This window comes from Manis pentadactyla, chromosome 10 (assembly GCF_030020395.1).
Source record: "Manis pentadactyla isolate mManPen7 chromosome 10, mManPen7.hap1, whole genome shotgun sequence".
Taxonomy (NCBI): Eukaryota; Metazoa; Chordata; class Mammalia; order Pholidota; family Manidae; genus Manis; species Manis pentadactyla.
In genome coordinates, this window is record NC_080028.1 from 22,525,466 (window position 1) to 22,535,616 (window position 10,151).

A 10,151-nucleotide genomic window follows, 5' to 3' on the forward strand; every position below is an offset into this window, starting at 1 on the left:
CAGGAACTCTTTTGGAAGTTAAAATTGCTTGACTTGGTGACTTCTGAAAGTCTACCTGCTCTCAGGGAGAGCATCTGATATGCTCAGAAGAGAAAGGATGTCAAAAGACTTTACCTGAGAAGAGAAGTATACTAGATTTCTTACTAGGCTCATCTAACCTATGAGTCCAAAACAAGAGAGTCCTATAGCCTGCTTTTCTCAGTGGGATAAACGGATTTTTTAAAGCCCATTTTAAAGAACATGCACACCTCTATAAGCTTCAGAGATAACCTAATTTATCATGACTCTCTTAATAACAAAAATAGCAGAAGCCCATTCAATGAAAGAAGTGGCCTTGATTATAGGTACCCACATAAAACAGAGCTGGATCACAGCGGAGGTGACAGCTCCCATGCAGACCTCCCATGACTGCTTCTAATGCTGTAGCGTAAAAAGGGCATCTAAGCTCTCCCTCCTGAGCATGTGATAAGACTTAGGTGTAAGTACATCTAATTAGGGCATTACCCAGGCCCCATCCAGATGTCATTATCTTTTATGGTTGTGTGTGGTTTTATTTGTCTTTTGATCTTTCGGTCCAACTTCTGTTGTCTTCAGAAAACGAAGCTTGGTATGCCAAACAGATTTTAAATATTCAGCTCTTAACATGTTTGGATACAGACAGTTCTCCCAGTTGAGACCCATTATTTTCTGGAGGCATGTGCAGGTAGGGTTATCACCATTCACGGGAGTCATGTGCACACGTAAATAAAAACAGAGGATACACTCCTGTGAAGTGTGTGTGTAAATGGGTATCAGTATTGTGTATGATACGTATTTTTTGTTGTTGTTTCTGTTTTAAGAGTAGGGGAAAAGATCATTTTTTTCTCAGTAAAGTTTTTTGTGAAATCCCTACTAGGATGTCTTTGTCCCTAGAACACCCTTGAAACCCAGTACATAGTCCTGGGTTTCTAATTCACACTTTAGTCCCCAATTTGCCAAATAATTCATGTCAAGTGGAAGTCCAACATAAAGTGCCGACTGAAAGGAAAAAAAAAACTGTTTCATGTGTTGGGGTTTTAAGGAATAAACACATGAGGTTAGGGGTACCACTCATTAACAGTAGCAAGGGGTAGATTAATTCCCTTGGTACTTTACTGGTTATTTATCTCTCCACATAGCTTGAACTGAGAGACATGAAATTAGATTTTTTTCAGAAGAAATGCAAAAGTAAAAGAGAACATATTCTTTATATTAAAGAATATTCCAATTTTTATAATCCCCTTCCCCCACCCCCCAGGACTTGCTACAGACACGATCAGTTACTCATTCACACAATAAGCCTCATGCTGATCTAACGTCTAAAAGACTCTCTGGGAACATTGCAGGTAATCCGACTCCAGCAAAGTTAAAAATAGTCTCTCCACCAAATTAAACATTATCTAAGTTCTTCACACAGTTATTAAATACATAGAAGATCACCTCTGTGCATAATCTATAAATGGCTTGGATTACATATTAAAATTCTAATTAAAAGTTTTTGTTTCATCTCTGTTGGTCAGCTTGAGATTAGAGAGTAAAGTCTGGTTCGAAGTGAAAACTCCGTGGAATCAAGATTTCTGATGGCTGAAAGTTGGAAATTAAGGGCAGTATTACAAAGTATTTCTAATAGAAAATAATACAAAACTATGAACAACTTCCAAGATTCCCTTTTAGACTGTGGGTTTTTAGTGCAGGGAAGAGATTCCCTGTTGACTTACTCCACAGAACTTTACTTTCCTGAGAGTTGGAGAGATAAACACAAGAGACGAAATTTCTGCGAAATGTGAAAGTATTACCATGATTACATTATAAACTGAAATCTTAAAAATCTAATCATAAAACTTGGCTAATTAGAAAGCACATCATGAAATATATAAACTAAAGCTTTTCAATATTTGAGATCCAGGATAGGGTAAATGCTACTTAAGTTTTCATTTACTCCAAGTGAAAATACTATTTGTGAGATCACTGTACTGAAAAGATAGTGAAAATTTAATGGAAAATATTAGGGGCTACTTTATACCATCCAAACACTTGCAATATTTAATAGTTTCACCATTTTATAATTAAAAGAAGGAAAGGTATTATGCATTTTTCCTAACAATCCCCTCACTGCAGCACAAGAATATATATTTTACAGAATCTGACTGATCAACTTCCTGACATACAGTCTCAATTAGATAGATATTTGGTTTCAAAAATACTCAAGGAAATACTTTACTCATTAATTAGTAAGCCATCAGACATTTTGAGATAATGGTAGAGAATTCTGTCTTCCTTATTCTACAATAGCTGCTGGAAGGCAACTCTGAGAAGACACAGTGAACAGAATGTTAATATTTGCAGTAGTAACAAAGGGAAAGTATTTGCATTATTGCATGTGTAAATGAAACAATATGTTTTCCATGTTTCCATAAATGTCCTCTTAAGTGGTCTCAGACTGATAGGACAGTGAATAAAACACTAATATGGAGCTGATCGATGAGAGTTGATATTCAACACAAAAAGCACTTCATAGAAGTTGGGAAACGCCCAGAAGGAAATTAGGCAGAAAAGTTGGTAAAGATTTCTTTACATCATTTTGTAGAGCATTTAAAAAAAATCACAACATATTTTAGAACAAGACTATTACCCCCCAAGAATTACAATTTGGAAGTTTTCGTTAATGGACATGTATTATCCTGTATCTCTTTCTTTGAACTGGGATCTACCTGACTTCTCCAACAGCTGTTTGCAGAGTTTCACAGGGATTGGGAGAGTGTCTCATAGATGCACTGCTTCAGCCTGAAGTACTCTTCTCTTTTCCTGCTGTCATGTGCAGTCTTCCCCACCCAAATCTTCTGATGAAAGCAGGATAAAGCATGATATTTTGATATAGCAAAGTCATTACAATCCTGAACGAAAATGTTATTGGAGCTTTCCCCAGCTACTGCTGTTAAAGGAAGTCTTTAAAAACCAATTTCCTTTCCTTCCACCCAGTCAAGTTTTCTCCACAGATAATTGGTTTTCATTATATGCACAAAAAGCATCAGTGAAGTCAGTATGTATGGAGCATTTAAATATTTTCAAATGAAAATATGCGTGTCTTTATGTTTGGGCACCCAAACACATGCTTCCATCTGATTCTGTGTCATTGACCATTAGCACTCCTGTGACACGAGAGAAAGCTGTCACACGTGGGAATTGTAAAGGCTGTGCCCACAGCCAAGTGAGTCGTTAGTACGAATGAAAGTCCCATAAAGTAACTATAGTGGGTGTCATATTCTTGTACTTGAAACAAGTATCTCATTGTAAAGCAATGCAATTCTCCCTGCTAATTGTGCTGAATTTTTGCATGCTCACAACCAGAATACTTGTGTTTTTATTTTTAAAGCCTTAATCATTTTACTGGGAAAACACTCTAATTTTTTTCTAATCACCATTTACACAACAGTCCTTTTAGGATTTGTAGGACTTATCTCAGTACATTATCATCAAAAGTGTGTTTGAGATGCCAGTACAGAATCGTTAATTGTTCATAAGTACCTTGAAACATTAGATTAGCAATGTTTCTAATTGTCTAAATACAGCATGACAATATGAAATCGATTACCATGCACATCAGTCTTTGACATTTCAATGCATTACAACTGTAGTAAAGTTGCCATAAACTTCAAAAATAAAAAAAGCCACAGTTTCTATTGCCTGAAAATTTAACTAATGAAGTAATATTCAACTGTAAACATTGGAGAAACAAATGTAGTTGCATATGCAATGTAGAAACTGATCTACTTACTTGAATATTCATCTTCCTCTGACTTAAGACTTTCTTGTGTTTGCAGAATTTCATATTTCAGAATTCTTCAGTGTTCTCTTGACCTCACAGTCCCTCCTCCACAGGTAAACTATTATCACATAAAAAACACCCAATTTCAGCAACCATACAACTATCTTTTAAAAGTCACTTAACTTCTGAGAACTGATGAGATATTCTGAAACTTCTTCCATGACACAGGTGTTGGCTGCTGCTGTTCTTTGTCAGATCAGATTCATCAAAACTTGTGGAGTCACGATCTCCTTCATTTTTTTTCCTTCTTGGGGGTCCAGAATGCTGAAGTGAGAATGACTTCTCCCTGGTGTTTATTTGCTTTTTGATTGGAAGGAGAGGGTTAGCATTTTTCTTTTTCAATTCAAAAATCAAAGACAGACATAGTTTTCTAAGTTGAATTTGGATCTTTGATTTGCCCCATTTCTGAATGAAAAACAAACCAAAGTAAAACTCAAGAGCAGAACAATTCAGTGCACCTGATTCCATCAAGTCACTGTGATTTAAAAGAAAAAGACAATCAAATGAGAAGAGAAAGGAAATATTCTAAGCAAATCAGTTTCTTCATTGGGTCCTACACTCTCCCCTTAAACCCCTGACCTCTCTGCAGCCCATGTCTTCCTCCTGTTGAATGGTAACTATTTCAGAATAGACAGCACTTAATGAAGCTAAGGTCAGGCTGCTTCGACTTGGCATTTGCACTGAGAACAAATCAGAAATGATAGCATCATACGGATTTATGAATTTTTTACCCCTGCAGTCACAAACATCAGACGTTTACTTTATAAAGAGAGCTTTTAGATCCTTCCTGCAGTTTCCATAGTGATTTCATTTTTTCCTTTTATCACAGATTGGCTGAAGAGCTGCTACCCTTTGTGCGTGAAAAGGCTGGTGCTACCAACTGTCGATATAAAAGGTAGCCGAGGCAGAGATGCAGTACATACTGCCAAAAATAATTGAAACAGAGAAATGTTGGTGAAAGGTTTGGAAGAATTTTCTTTTTCTGTACCAGTGTGATATTACAGGAGAAAATAATTTTGCCTGAATTCTCGTAATTGCTCTGAGTTAAGTGTGGTTGTGTTTTATGCTGTGTAGCATACTTATATTAAAACACTCATCATACAAAACATAATCCTTTCATAAAAGGGTTTAATATAGCTTACACTGTTCCAAGTGTCTGGGCTTGTTAAACATAAAAGTTCATTATGAAAACATTTTCACTTCAGTTACTTTAGTTTCGGCTGTGATGTTTGTTTCAGTGCTTATTCTTCTCATCTCCTCAGCTGATTCAGTTTTATTTTTTTCTCTTAAGAAAAACTGTACTGCAATTTAAAAATGATTCAGATTGTTCTCAGCAAAACAATAAAAACCTGTGGAAGAAAGCCGTGCATTTCTACCTAGCACTTTAAATGTGGGTTCAGTCCTTAATTTAATTCTACATCATTTTATGTACTTCTTCTCCTATTAAAATTGAGCATTTAAATGAACTTTAAATGTTCTACTGATTTTTCTTTCAACTCCCATACTATTTAATAATGTTGGCACCTGAATAATCCTGGTCGTAAGTTGCTATAATCCTAAGAGAAATGTCTGCTCTCTATACATTGAATCCTTATTACAATGCTGTAGATGTTTTACAAGTAAACTTTTAGCACTGAATGTTTTTTAGACTGTGAGGAAAATAACACCAGTGCTAATTACCACTAAAAGTCATGCTTTACTTATATATGCATTGAACTATTGAAACAGCAATAAATATAAAAATAATTGTCATTTTAGGTAAATGATCATTTCTTTGAAAATACTTACTATATATGAATATATTTTGTATTAAAATCTTTGAATTTCTATAAGATAGAGATATATGACCTCTACCCTACAGTTATTACAACATATACTTTATATATTGTTTTTAATTTCCAAAGAACATATAGCCTAAATAGGCTAGCTATTGCTGAAATTTTATTCAGTGTGAACAAAATTATGTACCATAATTAAGATTTCTTCGTTTCATCTTACTTTCATCAGAGCAAATAAGCTGTAAAGTAGATTTTCAAAGAGTAAAATATAAATTGACATATATGGTGAGAATTCCAAGAGATGGTGGAGTAGGTAGACATGGTAAAACACTACCCAGTTAAGCTGTTTGAGAGTTAAGTCCTTTGACTTACCTTGGTACAGCAAAGAAGACACAAAGTAATAATTAATACAGAAACTGCAAGCCAATCTACAGAATCATACAACCAACCTTCACAGAGGCTAGAATGGGAGTCAGAGAAGCTCTAGAGACCTTGTCAGCTAGAAGTTACAGATTCAGTCACTGAACAATTCTTATTAAATGTGCCACACACCAGACACTTTGGTAGATGATAGATGCATCTCCATTTGCAAACAAGTCACATCCTTGCCTTCATGGACCTTCTAGTCTGGAGAGGGGGTGGGGGGAAAAAAAAGGAGCAAGCAAATATAATATATAATTGTATTAAAGAAAATAATTGTGCCTTTGAGAAAGACATCTGTAATTGGAGTCCTGAAGACAGATGCTGCCACACGCAGGCTGTTAGGAAGAGTGTTCAGCACACAGCGAGACAGCCTGTGTTTGAGGAAGGAACAGAAGGCTAGCGTGAATGCAGCAAGGTGAGCAAGGGTGGTGGTGGCTCACGCGCTGGCTGGGAGGCAGCACAGACTGTGACTAGAGGTCAATTTATTTCCCAGCATAAGGGAGTATCACTGAAGGGTTTTCAGCAGAGGAGTGACATGATCAGATTTTACTTTTAAGATCATTCTGGATGCCATGTGTAAGATAGAATGGAATAAGGAAGGTTGAAACAAGGAAATAAATAAATAAATAAATAAAGAGATGTGAATGACCTGGACTAAGGGGTGCTGTCAAGATGAAAAGGTGCAGATGGGTTTGGTACACAGCAGACTGTGGAGTCAGCAGTGTATGGAGGTGGGTAGGCTGTGGGTGGTGAGTCAGAAGGAGGAGCCAAATATTCCTCGGTTGCTGGGAATGGGACTGTGGGGTGAGGGGATCCAAAGGAAGGGAGATAATTGACAGAGAGGGAGAGCAAAAGTTCAGTTCTACACATGGTAGATTCTAGACATCCATGAATGTCTCATGGATGAGGTTTGGGTTAGGGACATCAATTTGGAAGTCATCAGAATATAGATAGTATTTAAAGGCGATTTCTTCTTTTCTAGAAAAAACCTGTAGAGAAAGAAGAAAATGAGTCCTAAAACTAGAGAGCTGAGAACTGTCACATTTAAAGGGATGATAAAAGGAGGAATTGAGAAACAACCAAAGAGGTAGGGAAAACAACCAAAGAGGCTGTGGTGCCTCCCAGGCCAAGGAAAGAGACTATTCTAGAAAGAAGGAAACAGTCTCCTGCGCGGGACATTGCTAAGGGGTCATGTAAGACAAGAGCAGAAGAGAGTAGTTGGGATTAGGTGTTCACCGGTGACACGGAACCCTGGTAGTAGAAGCCACCTCAGAATGGGCTGAGGCATGACCGCGCAGTGGAGAGGAGATCTCATGTTTCTTTGTGAAGTTTGGTCATGAAAGAAAGTATATGATACAGCAGCTGCTGGGGAAAAGATGAAACAAGGACATTTACCCCCTGCCCACCACCCACAAGGTGGTACATTCTGGAGCATGTTAACAGTGATGAGATCAATCCATTCATAAAGAAGGGTTTATTGACTGAGAAGAGAGAGGAAATGAGGCAAGAACTGAAGTCTTTGACAAGCCATAGGGGGTGGGGGTTAAGCTCCAGCAGAGGGAGTGGCCTTTTCTAGGAGAAGGGATGTTTCTACTATTGTAACAGGAGAGAAGAAAGAGAAGATGGGTGAGGAGGCAGGCGGGTGTGTAGATGTGATAGTGAGAAGCGGGGTGAGTCTGTATTCTACATGAAGTGTGAGTCAAGTGATCAGCTAAGAGAAAGGGGAGAAGAGAGGATGTGGAAGTTTGGAAAAGTGTATGAAATATGTCCTCTTGTGTTAAGGAAAATTATTCATTACACATGTTATAGACAGTAAGGAAGACTTTCCCAGAGAGGAAGCACAACAATGGGGTTTCAGTAGGGGAGAGAGGTCAGCTCACCTTTGAATGCCAGTGTGAGTGGGGTGTATAGCCAAGCAGAAAGGTGGTGGTCAGTGGATGGAAAATGACTAAGAGGAAACATCGAGGGTGAAGGAGATTCTAGCTAAACCAACTTGACAGAATTCTTGTTGAAGTCAGGCCAGTGTGAGAGGACGTCAAGAGCGGGGAGAGAAGGTACCTGATCAGATACAAAGGGTTCATTTATGATAAACTTACTCACCAGGATCCTTGCTAAAACTTGACAAAATTGGCCAAGGACAGAGCCCAAGGTTGGGCTCTGAGGAGCTTGTTCAGAGTTTGGTCATAGAGGGGATCTTTGTCAGTGGTGAGGGAGAAATATGAACTTACTAGATAAATATAGAAGGTTGTCAGGCAGGTTTGAGGTTTATGATCTTAGTTTAAAAATGAAACAAAATTCTGGATGCATATTTGATTTTTTTCCCCTAATGAACATTAACTGCTTGATTAGGGAAGGTATAGGCCTGGGGCTTGGTTTAGAAAAACAACAAAGAAAATGAGATAAAATGAATTGGGAGAGTTTGCTAAGTCGTGCTTAAGGGTTAGTTAATGGATTTGGGAATCCTGTCTTGGGCAGGAGGGAGGAGAGGCCTTCACTCTCAGGAATGAGAAAGGTTAAGATGCATAGAGTGTAGGTCTTCACAAGGGTAAAGACTGAATGAAAAATTGAGATGTAAGGACAGGAGACAGCAGACTGAAAATGCGATACTTAAAATTGAATTATTAGAGGTAGCATAGTTTCCATTAAGGCCAGAGGTAATGGCCATGGGAGTATGTAACTGAGACCGTGTAGAGAAACAGGCCGCTGGCAACAAGGAAGTTAAGGACCTGAGAGATATCTCGGGTCAAGGAACAGGGCTGCCTTTCTGGAACACAGTAAACATTTCCTGAATAAAGGACTCTTGGTAAAGAATAATGTGTTCTACAAAGAATGTTCTTTGCAGAGACTTTCCAACCAGATCACAAGGGTGATAAAATGGCATTTAAACAGGAGGAAAAAGGCCCAAAATTGTAGACAAGTAACTGTGTATGCCTAATAATGAACAGTAGGAAAGACGTACTTTTGAATCCTCAAGTAAAAGGAAATGTGTGACAAACAATCAATGTACCTTCTAATAAATAGACACCAATAAGCAATATTTAGATAATAAATTGAAATGGAATAGTAAACAAAGAAAGCAAGTCTGATTCGGAAGTATTTCCGATGTGTGACATGATAGCAATCATGATTATTAGACTATTACAATGAAAAGCAATACTTTGCTCAAATTCAATATATTTAATAGAAGTGGTAGAATAAAACACAGTATGTCGAGAAAGACAAGCTGGTAGAGAACTGCATGGTAGCAAGGACTTGGATAAAAATGAAAGAAGAAAGGAACAGGAAGAATAATACCATTGGGGTGTCTTGCAAATTTCCCTGCTGGAAAAGACAATCGTAAATAAATAACTATGTAAGAAAGACAAGAGAACGATGAGTAGTAACCCCATGATCTGAACTTCCTCAAAAAGTCCCCTTCTATCCCAATCTGATAATCCCAGTCAGTCCTTACAATAGTTTTACCTTTCAGATGATGGAGAAAGCAATAACTGAGGCAGATTCCCTGAACTTCATTCTGATCCCTAAGGAAGCACTGAATTCTTTAAAATAAAGATGTATTGGGATGGTATTATGTGTTAGGCTGGAAACCAAAAGTAGACCCTAAGTGTCAAAGATAATGCTTTTTGGAGTTAAAATGACGGTAGCCTAAGAAGAACATCCCTATTTCTTGTGTTTCTGTGTATTGAGATTTCAGAGAGCTCCAAGAAAGTATAACCGGGAGTCTGTGTGCTCCAGGAGCACCGGAGGGTAGGTGTCTCAAGGATGATAGGAAATTTGTAGAACCTAACTCTGACCAAAATATATATATATGAAGAAGAAAAATTACAAAAAAGAGGTTTTGCTTGACCGTGTACACTTTAAAAAGTTCTATATTCAATTAAGGCATAAATGAGATAGAAAGAAAAAGCATATATCCAAGGATGGAAGGAACAGGAGGGCAAAGAGCTACAAGATGCTGTCAGAAGAAAAATGTTAGAATGATTTGCGGTTTGTAAAAAGTGTAAAAAAATGAAACAGGCTTTTTAAACCTGTTTAACCTGTTTTTCTGAGAGAAAACAACAAAGGGATCAACTAAGTACTTAGGGAGAATGAAGTCATTCATTCAT